This window comes from Heterocephalus glaber, unplaced genomic scaffold, assembly GCF_053883595.1.
Source record: "Heterocephalus glaber isolate CG9 unplaced genomic scaffold, H.glaber_assembly_v1.0 deba00001523, whole genome shotgun sequence".
Taxonomy (NCBI): Eukaryota; Metazoa; Chordata; class Mammalia; order Rodentia; family Bathyergidae; genus Heterocephalus; species Heterocephalus glaber.
Genome location: NW_028258327.1, coordinates 27,888,300 through 27,900,379, shown reverse-complemented (window position 1 = coordinate 27,900,379; position 12,080 = coordinate 27,888,300). Strand labels below are relative to the sequence as shown.

Here is a 12,080-nt window from a genome sequence, read left to right as displayed (position 1 = left end):
AGTGGGGAAAGGACTGAAAGAGGGAATAGGGATAATTGACTGCTGGTTTTCTGGTTTTTGTCAGTGCAGCACTTCAGTTTCCCCCTTTAACTTTTTTTTAATTGAGTTTATTGGTACATTTTAGGTATACATTATGATCACATTCATCATTGGGAATTTGTACCTGTACATGATATATCTTGGCTCTTATTTTTTCCCATTCCCCTGCCCTCCCTTCAACCCCTCCACTCTTGGCTATTTATGTAAGATTCATTTCCATTTTTTTATTCTTTTTTCATTTTTTTCTTTTCCTTCTTTCCTCCTCCCCCTAGTTCCCCTTCCCCTTTGAATATTTTCTCACTATTTTGCAATATCCATTATGTATTTTGGTCCTCATTTACACTTGCAGTTTCTCCAACCAGAGAAACAATTCAGTATTTACAAATATGTGTCCAATTTATTTCACTTAAGAGTATGGCCTCACGATGCATCCATTTAGCTATAAATGTCTATGTATTTCTTTATGGCAGATCACAATACACATAAGAATAAAATTTGCCATTATATTAGTCAGCTTTGTGTTGCTATAACAAAAGACCTGAGGCTGGATAATACTGAAAAAGGAGGATTTACTTAGCTCAAAGTTTTAGAGGCATAGAGTCAAAACAGCATGTAGCTATAGTGAGCGCCTAATCATGGATTGTATCATGGTGAAAAAACCCATGTTAGCAAGAGATCACTGGGAAAAATAGGAATCTGAGACCAGAGAGGGCCCAGGATTGCTTTCTCATAACAATCCTCTGACAGAATTAACCAGGGTCTCAGGAAAACTACATCAGTCCCTTTCAAGTGTGATGCCCTCGATGATCCAATTAACTTGCTCTAGGCTTCAGTTCCTACAAGTGCAGTATGTCTATCCTACCACTCCAAAAACCAAGTTTATAACAGGAACCTTTGGAGGAGAAGCAGCATCCAAACCATAGCAGCATCTCACCTTGAACAGACTTTCTAATAGAAGATGTATAAATGGCCATTCAGCACAAGAAATTGTCCTTTACATATGCTTTACATGGATGAAACTTCAAGATGTAATGCTAAGTGAAAAAAGTCAGACAGAGGAAGACATTTTTAAAAATTTTTAATAGAAGAACTTTTGTTACCCATGCAGATAACCAACTTTAATGTCTATAATTTGCACATTAAGTTTATTTTGACTTCTCTTTAATGTGCTATGGTAACCACAACTCCCAATAATCCTGTTATATACTTATCTTAAAAACAAATATAATCCTGTTATATGCTTATCTTTAAAACAAATATCTAAAACATAGCAAAATGTTAATTAAATATTTTGCTAAACATCCCATTATATAATTAAAATATCTCCTTACAGAAGATATTCAAATAATTATCTTATTAAAATTACTTGGTGCTTACTGCCAGCATCATCACTTGACATTTTGCAAATGCAACATTAAATAAACCTTTATCTAACTGCATGTGTGTATATGTGTGTGCACATGTGTGTGTGGGTAGTGTCATTACTGTAAAACTCTCTCAGGCTTCAGCATCTCTAATGTCTCCATTGTGCATGAGACAGTAAAGAATTATATATTTCAGTAATGACAAAGAGGCTTTTAGTAATAAGTAAAGACTGCAGAGAGAAGTACTATATAGTCTAGTGACTTAACTAGTAAATTTGGAGATAAGAATCTCTATTGCTTTTACAATTCATTAGTTTATTTTTCATGTTCCTTTAAGAAACAAAAACAATAGTAAAAGCAAAGATTAAGTTCTCTTGTTTAAACTCCTCTGGTAGAAAACTGGCATTGGTATATCTTAGACAAGTTATATAAAAACATAATAATCTTCTGGGGTACCATCAGCCTTTCATGTTCTCAAGATAACAGAAAAGGAATGCCCTGCACTTTTGCCCTAGGCACTGCTAAACAGCACTGTTAACTTTCAATAAACAAGAATGGGAAAAATTCATATCACTGTAGGGAGAGACATAAAAACCAATATGTTCTCTAACTTTCTCTTACACAAAAATTCCAGAACTACCAGTTTGGCTGGCTGTCTTCCATCATGAAATTTCCTGTCCTTCTCTTTATTTTATTTTTCTTTGTGGACTCTTTGCCAGCAGGTAAAATGGAAATATTAATTGAGAAGATAAATATCTTTCTGGAGAGAGAAATCTTGGTAGATGTCAACTGGAGACAGAGGAATGATTGAAATGTTAAGACAGTGATCTGTTTTGGTTCCAGGGATGAATCACAAATAAAGGAATTGTGATCCTCCTAAGAAAAAATAAGGCTCCTGGTGAGTCATATCATTGTGGGAGATTAAAATTTTAAGGACTGTTTAAATGATTATGAGCTGATTGTCCAGAAGTACATGTTAGAGAGGATGTTAAAGTATAATCACCTAGATCCTAAGGGCAGTGGGTACTGGGAAGAAATAGGGGTTTGACATGAGTTAAATGATAGATTTTGCTATATTATTTTGTATGGTTTACTTTGAGAATATTCATTTTTAAATGGCACTTTCAACTGATTTATGATCAGAACACATTTTAATGACTCAATTACCCCAGGTTCAATTATGTAGCAATTAATATTAATCAGATAATCAATAAGTGTGACCTTTGACATTACTTATACCTGGGGGTCAGGCTTGATTTCCATCATATTTTGGCTATATAAATCTATTATGTATTTTAAATGTCTATTAATTTCCTCATTTGTAAATTAAATGTAGAAATTAAGTCTACCTGACATTATGAAAAATAATGAGACATAAATGTACAAAGTATGTAATGCATAGTATATTTCATTAGAGATTTCCTTAAATAGTAATATAATTACTTTTATATTGTTCTGAAACATCTTTGAAAGCAGGAAAACTCTAGCTGTCTCATATTAGAGAAAGAGTCTTCATTGACAGCTATATAGGAGACAGCAGAAGTAACATTATGATGATGAATTTTACATTTCATTGTACTTATTGCTGTTAGGTTGAATCAGCAGCTGATTGGAAATATCTTGATGGAGATCATTGAAACAGCTGTTTTGATACATTTATGGGACTTGAGATAGAAATGTGTTTTCTCTTTTTTATGAAAAGTACTGCAACCAATCACTTCACACAAAACCAGCAAAATAGTTCCACTCATCTTTTTAAAAGAATCAACCAAAAAGCAGTAATTTAGTGTCATTTGACTTGGGTTGGTCTAGGAATCCAATTATCTATGCTTTGTACTTCAAATCCATTCTTAGCAGGACAAATGAAATCAAATAATCTAATAAGTCTGACTTTGAGTAAAGTTTTTAAAAATTCAAATGATTTGAAGCTAGGTGTGGTGGAATATAATACCTATAGTTTTAGCTATGCAGGAGACTGAAGCAGGTGGATCACTTGAACCTGGGAGTTTGAGACCAGCCTGGGCAACACAGTGTAACTACATCTCAAAAAAATCAAATGTTGCCTGTCCCAGAAGCTGGAAGGAAGCTCCCCCGCTGCCATTCCAAGCTCCTAGGGCAGAGAAGCTCAGCTGGTCCCAGCACCTGGAAGGAAGCTCCCCACCTCCATCCCAGGCTCCTAGGGCAGAGAAAGTGAGCCGTGTGGGCACCAAAAGCACACACTTCCCCCCATGGAAATGAGAAAAGACATAAACAAGCCTCAAAAAATAGAGTTTCAGATCACCTACAACAACCCCAAAGGGAAACGAGATGGAATAATCTGATACTCAACCACCTGGACTCTCTGAACTGCCAACAAAAGAGGGTCTGGGAAAAATGAAATCAGAAATAATTACTCAGATAACAGCAAATATTTTGCACATGGTGCAAGACATGATTAATAAATCTAGAGAAGACACAGATAAAAAAAATAGAGGATCTGAGGAACATGATGGAATCCCAACATAGGAAACAAATGGAATCCATAAAAGAGATACAAACAGATTTCCAAGAGATTAAAAACTCCTTTGAAAGTCTGCACAGCAGAATGAACCAATGTGAGGATAGAATTTCACACATAGAAGATAAGATTGCAATTAGTGAGGAGGAAAAGAAAAATTGCTTTAAAATTGTAAGGGAACACGAGAAATCCATCCAACAGCTGCTAGACGATGCAAAGAAGAATAACATAAGACTGATTGGAGTCAATGAAGGAACAGGAGAGAGTGCAGATGGCATAAAAAAACTGTTCACAGAAGTGATGGCAGAAAACTTCCCAAGGAGGGGAAAAGAACTTGACATACAGATAAGTGAGGCATATAGGACTCCAGCTACCCTTGATCAAAAAAAAATCTACACATAGACATATAATAGTTAGGATCCTAGAAATCCAACAGAAGAACAAAATTCTACAAGCAGTGAGAGAAAAGAAACAAATCACATACAAAGGAAAGCCCATCAGAATCACAGCAGACTTCTCAATGCAAACCCTCAAGGCAAGAAGAGCTTGGAGTGATGTATTTCAAGCCCTAAAGGAAAACAGCCTCCAACCCAGATTGATGTACCTTGCAAAACTATATTTCAAAATTGATGGAGAAATAAGATACTTTCATGATAAAGAGCACCTGAGGAACTTCATGATACCAAACCGGCACTCCAAAAAATTTTAGACAATACCCTAGGAAAAGACAATGAGGATCACAATCCCAGGAAATCCAGCAGAATGAATCCACTGGGCGTGACAAATTAAATGCAAAGGGGGAGAATCCTACAAAAAGAAAAAGTCATGACAAGGCTTTTAAAACTTTTGACTTCATCTCCCTAATGAGTGTATAATACAATCTTATTATTGTACTGATTAGTATTTTTCTGATTCTAGAATTGCACACCATTCCTTGTGCTATACTGGCTATTTGTCATCTTCTTATGTCTACATTTTAATTGGATTGTCTATTAATGAGCTCTAAGAATTCCTTAGATATTCTGGTCATAGGTTATATGCATTGGAAATATGGTCTGTTTAAGGACTACTTTTCATCTTAATGATGGCATTTAAAGTTCTAAATTTTGATGGAATCTCATTTATCAATTTTTTTCTTTTATACATCATGTCTTTTGTATCCTAGGTAGTTCTTGCCTACCCTGAATTCATAAATATTTTCCCTTATAATTTCTTCTTAAAGTTTTATACTTTTAGGTTTTCTTATTTAGGTTCATAGATCCCTTCAAGATATTTTCATGTATGGAAAAAAAGGATTGAGGTTAATTTTTTATGTACGGATACCAGGTGTTCTAGTGCCATTTGCTGCAAACACTATCTCTTCCTCAGCTCTTGAATTGAGTTTATATTCTATAAAATGCTAATGTTAAATAATCTTTCAAGACTCAGTGGATCATATATGTGTGGTTCTATTTCTAGACTCTCTGTTTTATTCAAATGATCTATATGTCTTTCCTTACACCAACAGTGCCTTGATTACTGTAGCTTTAGAAGAAGTCTTAAAATTAGGTACTAAACATTTTCCAACACTGTTTTTGTTTTTGTTCTTGTTTTTAACTTTTCTAAGTCCTTTGTAGTCCTACATAACTTTTAAATTTCAATATCCAATTCTTCATTTATAGCAAGTATACACAGACCTGAATTTTTATATATGCCTTGTGTTTTCTAATCCTGCTAAATTCAAGTACAAGTTCTAGAGGCTCCTAGAGATTTCTTAGTATTTTCTCTGTAGATGATCATTTCATCTACATGTAAAGATTTTGCTTCTGCCATGCCAATCCTATCCTAGTTGTGTCATTTTATTGCCAGACTATTTTGGTGGGGTCTAGGTTTCAAAGTTGAATGGACAGATAAAGAGTAACCATATCTGCCCTTGTTCCCCACCTTAAGGAGAAAGCATTGTATCTTCTCCATTTATAAAAGGCATTCTCACTGGAAGTATGGAGTACATGTCTTTAATCTGTTGAGAAGTTTCTGTTCTACTTCTAATCTCTGATAGCTTTGACCATGAACAGCTGTAGAATTTAGTCCAATACTTTTTCTCCAACTAGTAACAGGATCATATGGCTTTTTCCTTTCCTCTGTTTATATGATGACTTTTGGGGGTGGATCTTCCAATGCTGAACCAACACTGCCATCCCTACAACAAAACTATTTTCTATATCCTGCCAGATCTGACTTTCAATACTTTGTTTTGTTAAGCAAATTTCTATCTATGTTCATACTTTTTTCTTCTATTATCTTTATCTAGTTTTAGGATTAGCACAATGTTGAGTTCCTAAAATGAGGGGAGAAGTGTTCCTTCTTTATCCTGCTTTAATTGTTTGATATAATTTATCAGTTAAAATGTTTATGATCCTGCTGCTAGCATATAGGTAGGTTTTCAAACTAGGTATATACTTTCTTTAATAGGTGCCATTCAAATTTTATATTTCCTCCAGAGTTAGTTTCATTAATTTGTCTTCTAAGTTACTTCTTAGAAGTTGTCAAATTTATTTCAAAAAAGATTTTTGTAATATGCTTTCTATATCCTTTTAAATTTTGTAAAATCTGTGGTAATGTCTCCTAGATCTTAATATTGTAATTTAAAAAATGTATAACTGATATTGTGTAGCAGGAAGCAAAGGTCTAAAAGAGCAGGGGAATTGGGAGGGGTAGGGGAAGGAAAAAAAGGGAAAGGAAAAAATACGAGAAGAGAAAAACAAATGGAAACAAGGTCTTTGCAAATGGGGAAGGGTGGAGGGGGTGAAGGGAGGGCAAGGGAAGGGGAAAAAAATAAGAACCAGCAGACTCATGTAATGGTACAGGATCCCAATGATGAATGTAACTGTATTTTATACTGAAAATGTACCAATAAAGTTAATGGGGAAAAAATCAAATGTTGAGGATTATTATTGTATTAAATTACCTTAATCTCAGAGCAAAGAATTAAAATCAGGATTTGTTTACTCTAAAGCCCAACAGAAGCTACCTTAAAAAAAGAGAAGACTGATATTTAGCACAGCCATATTTGTACAAAACATTAGTTCCAGTTATCCTAGCATGAATTACATGTGTTTCTTAAGTCATTTGCTTTGGAAAAATAAGTGAAATTCTTCATGACATTTTTACTATCTGCAAAAACCCCAGAGATGTGTGTGTGTGTGTGTGTGTGTGTGTGTGTGTGTGTGTGTGTGCATGCTTTCATTTAAAAGCTAAAGAATTTGCAATTTCTTCTGGTGCATAAAATGAGTTTTTGTATCATATAATACGTTATGTAGAAAGATGCTATTTGTTATTTTTATTACTAGTGGGAAAATGCTAATTTAGAATTCCTACTTAAATAATGCTATTCTTCCTCTCATACTGGTGCTTGACAGCTGTCATTTTCTGTTATTTGTAAATTCCAATTTAGTCAACATACATGCTTCACACCCCTTAAGTAGGACAATATAATATGAAGATGAATCTTTAAACTGGTGAGAATGTCTTTTCCCTCTGACATCAAAGACAATAAATAATATCCCTCAAGATAATACAAATAAGCAAATAAGAAGACATCATTAATTAATACAGTAAGACAGTAGTATCACTTGACCTAAAATACATAGTAAAAATTCCTTATGAGTTTAGTTGATTTCCTAAAATGCCTAACTTCTCAAAGTAATAAGAGATTTATGTTACCATAATTTACTGAAAACAGAGGGCAAGAACATGTTGAGTTATCAGTATTAGAGACTTCAGCTGGGTCCTATATGTTGAGATTCTAGGAAAAAAGAGAAGAACATTGTTTGCATTCTTTCTCTTCTGATGTCTATGAATTTACCATTTTTAAATATTTTTGAGAGTCTACCTCCCTCAGCGATTGTTTTAGAAATGAGAACATTTCTTGAAGAGGTGAAATATTGTCTTGTACACATGATAAATGAGTCCATCAATTGGCATAAACTGGGGTAATGCAGGCTTGAGAAATTTGTAAAAGAAGAAACTCTGGTTTAGTTTCTTTTTTTTTCTTTTTTTTGGTACTGAAGATCAAACTCAGGACCTTGTGCTTGCGAGCCAGGTGCAGTGCCACTGATCTAAATCCCTGGCCCAAAAGAGGAAACTCTAAATAAAGAAAGCATGAGCATTTGACTGATTGCATTCCCTTCTTCACTATCTGCCTAAGATGAATTATGTCTGACAACATTGCCACTCCTAGTAAACTTGCCCTGGCCAGAGCCCAGTGCTTTGCACATGCTCGAACTCAAGAGTCTGCTGGGGTTCTTTTCATTCTTTGCATAAAAGATAACTTTAAAGATATTAAAACAATATAGTAAGTTAAGCAATATTAACTAATATTGGTATTTTAAAATCAAAAGACGGTACCAAAAAAATAAATAAAATAAAATAAAGTAAAATCAAAAGACAAAAAAGTTTAACATTTTCTGAAATTAGAAGAAAAAGCCTTTGAGAGATATCAGATATATCTGTTGTCTTAATTTTCATGATAATGTGAAAGTTTGAATATACCTAAAATCATCAAAATGTATACATTGATATATGGAGTTCATTGTGTATCAGCAGACCTTAATAAAGTTGTTATAAAAAAAAGGTAGGTAGATAGCCCAAGAAAATATGGTGTCTATTCTAGATTTAACAATATGTATTTGGAAACTCTCAAAGAAAACTAAGCTTGAACAAGGAGTGTGTTCAGTTAAACGTTAGAGAAAGAACAGACAATGAAGCAAAAAAAAAAAAAATCACAAAACTATCATCACCAGAAAAATAACAAAACAAATAATTTCTGAAATTTCTACCCCAGTGTACAGATATTATATTTATTTTTATGTCAACAACTGATTTATCTCAATTCTGAGTCTTAAAACATATATATTAACTCAATTATTTATTTTTTTTCTTTCACAGTGAAATGTTCCATGAGAGACACCTATATTTGCTTTGTCAAGAAAGGCTAATGTAGATATGTCTGCTATAATTCTGAAAAACCAGTTGGTTTCTGCACAAAACTAAATGCCATTTGTTGCATGTAAAAGTCCGAAATGAAAAACAGCATCTTTGAAAAATAAAGCCCAGTTATTAAGGGTTAGTAATAAATGAAACTGAATTATCAACCTTCTGAATGACTGTATTGTTCTTTTTGTTTCATGGTGTTATTTATTTTAGGAATTAAGTGCTTTCCTAAAAATCTGACAATAGTGCTAAAAACTGAGCATCAGGGTAGTTCTGTGGAAACATTTCATCATTTTGAATGTGGTTCTCTACTAAATGACAGAGAATGATAAAGAAGAAAATCATTATGGTCAGCATTTCTCAATTTCAAGGTATTCAAACTAAAATGAACATGTCTTCAAATGAGGGAAGAGTTGAGAGAGACCAAAGAAAAGAAATAAATAGGATTTTCATCAGGTCTTAGATCAAAGGAACTTACTGAAAGCAGGAAGACTTAGCATCAGCTCATCACTTCTGTTTTATGTGTTTGTTCTCTTGAACAGGGAATATTTTTAAAAAGCCATTTCTGAAAGTACGGTTTAGGTAAACAGAAGTCTGATGAAAGATGACAGTGTGTAATGGCTAGGATCTAAGGAAGCACTCTCCAACCTTTTTAGCACCAGGGATAGGTTTTGTAGAAGACAATTTTTCATATGTGTGTGGGGGGTGGGCATGTTTTGGGATAATTGGAGTAAGCACACAACCTAAAGCTGTCACTGTACAGTTAACTGTAGGTTTTGAAAATCTAATGCTCCTACGAAAATCTAGTGCTGCTTCTAATCTGAAGGGAGCCAGAGCTCAGATGTTAATGCAAGCAATAAGGAGCAGCTGGAAGCACAAAGGAAGCTGCCCTCACCCACTTGGTGCTCCCCTCCTGCTGTGCAGCCTGGCTCCAAACAGGGCTGGGGATCCCTGATTTAAAGAACAGCAGACAAAAGATTCAGTGTGATCAGTAAAAAAATCACGAAGCCACTGAAAACATGATGGATGCTATTAATAGTCACATGATCTTTATAATTTATATAAAGTTATTTTTAAAAATACTTGTAGATCCACCACCACCACCTACCTTGCAAGCACAAGGTCCCAAGTTCAATCCCCAGTACAAAACAAAATACTTGTAGATGCAGAACTATTTTTGATTCTCACAGAATTTTAAGAGGTAATAGAATGTCCATGTAATATATTATAAATAAGTATAGAAAAAATATGTGAGACAACATAGGCCCTAGAGCAAAATTATCAGAACTCTAAGTTTGCAGAGCAAACACTGTGTAAGTGCTTATTAAATTAACCTTATTTTTAAAATACTGTTCAAAATTTAGAATCAGTGGGGTTACATGGCTAATTACACATTTACCAGAACTGCAAATTAAGTTCTGTCTTACAGTGAAACAGTAAGACAAGATTTGAGCATTTCTTTGCCTTCAATAATTGCAAGTAGCTGCAGAAAGGGGGCAGCACAAATACGGAGTTGAAAAGGAGTCCATTTCTGAAACTAAAGACCAGGGGTAACATAGAAATAGCTTGGGAGATCTGATTGTCTAAATGTCTATAGTTAACAATGAGCACTGGCTGACAAACCTAATAAGCTTGCATTTAGAGTGATTTGGCAGTCATGTCATGAATGTATAAATGTTTCTTTTCTCTTTCCTCGTTTTTTCCTTACACACAAAACTTTCCACAGTGAGTTTAGCAACTGAGATTTTAATATGGAGATAGAAAACTCCATATCTCCTCACACTTGAGTTTATAATCCATAAAAGAAAGAAGTAACTTTGCTGTAGCCTAGAGCATTACTTTCCAAGTTTTTATAAATGAAAACCACTTTTCTTCTTTAGGAGGGTAATTATAATTTTGGAATCTAGAGTTTAAGGAACTGAAGCATAACCAGAAAATAATTGCACATGTGCAGAGTCACATATACAAACACACACATATATATGCATATAGAGAGAGTTATTATTTGTCTAATCAACAGAAAATGTGTTTGTATATTTATGCTCACCAATCACTTCCAATTGGCTCCTACTAGATCCTAGTAAACAAATTGACTACTATTAACTTTGCTAGCTTTATAAAAGGTCCATAACCTTGTGACCTCTCAGTGCCACAATCACTAGGGCACAAAGAGAGAGAAAAAAGTTACTTCCTAATCTGCATCATAAAATAAGTCATATCCAACAAACTCTACCAGTACTAGCAGTCTCATACAGCTGATCTGCCAAGCTTATCCTATTCTACTTCTGAATTCAGAAATTAAACACAGGCCTGGAAGTTGGAAAAAAGCCACAGAGAAAGCTATCCTTTAACTGAGGAACCAACCATCTCACTGTGGAGCAAGAAACCTGCTGTTGTAGATGTTATTACTAATACCTGACTAAGGGATCATCCACTTAACCCCACAGAAGAGTTTGAAGAACATCATCTGTGATAATTCTGACAAAAATGATGCAGATCCAATGATTCTGTACCTTCTCTCTATCCCAAGTGAAATTTTATTTTCTGGATGTTTGATTTTTGTCCCTTGCTGCAATAGGTTTTAATAAAATTGAGACATAAATAAAAAGGTACTCATATCTCAGTACCTCCTAAGGGTCCTTTTGGGTAAATGTTCAATGTGAATTATTCTTCTTTATAAAAGGAAAAACAGAATACCAAAATTTCTATTATATTACTCATAAACTCAGTTATAAATCACAATTTTGAACATAAAACAAATGGATAAAACGGGACAAGGTTTTAAGCTTTATGAAGATAAAGAATGAATATGTTTTATATATTATGGCATTCTCGGGATCCAAGACTGTCCCCTCTCTAACAGTTTCTAGGTAAAAATTTGTGGGATAAATAAATGTATGAAAGAAAGAAGTGCAAATTATGAGAGGAAAAAGAATGGAAGAAAATATGAATATAACATTATCTCCAAACTCCAAATACAAGATAAATCTCCAGGTTTAAAGCCACTTACAATGATTCAGCTCTCTTTGCAGCCACTTGTTATGTGTAAATAATATGTTTGCTTTTTCACCAAGGATACAGACAGACTTAGGTGTCCAATCAAGGTATGAGTATTATCGTCGCATCTCTTCACATTTCTTCTGTACCTCCTGATTGCAGCCATATGTGAAAATGAACAACCTTACTGGGAAAGATTGAAGAAAAATGTA

General features: G+C 34.1%; 1 pseudogene; it reads left to right on the top strand.

Annotated features, from left to right (window-relative positions):
- Positions 1 to 2,067: 2,067 nt before the first annotated feature.
- On the top strand, positions 2,068 to 8,966 carry LOC147825017 (beta-defensin 133-like; annotated as a pseudogene).
- Positions 8,967 to 12,080: the final 3,114 nt, after the last annotated feature.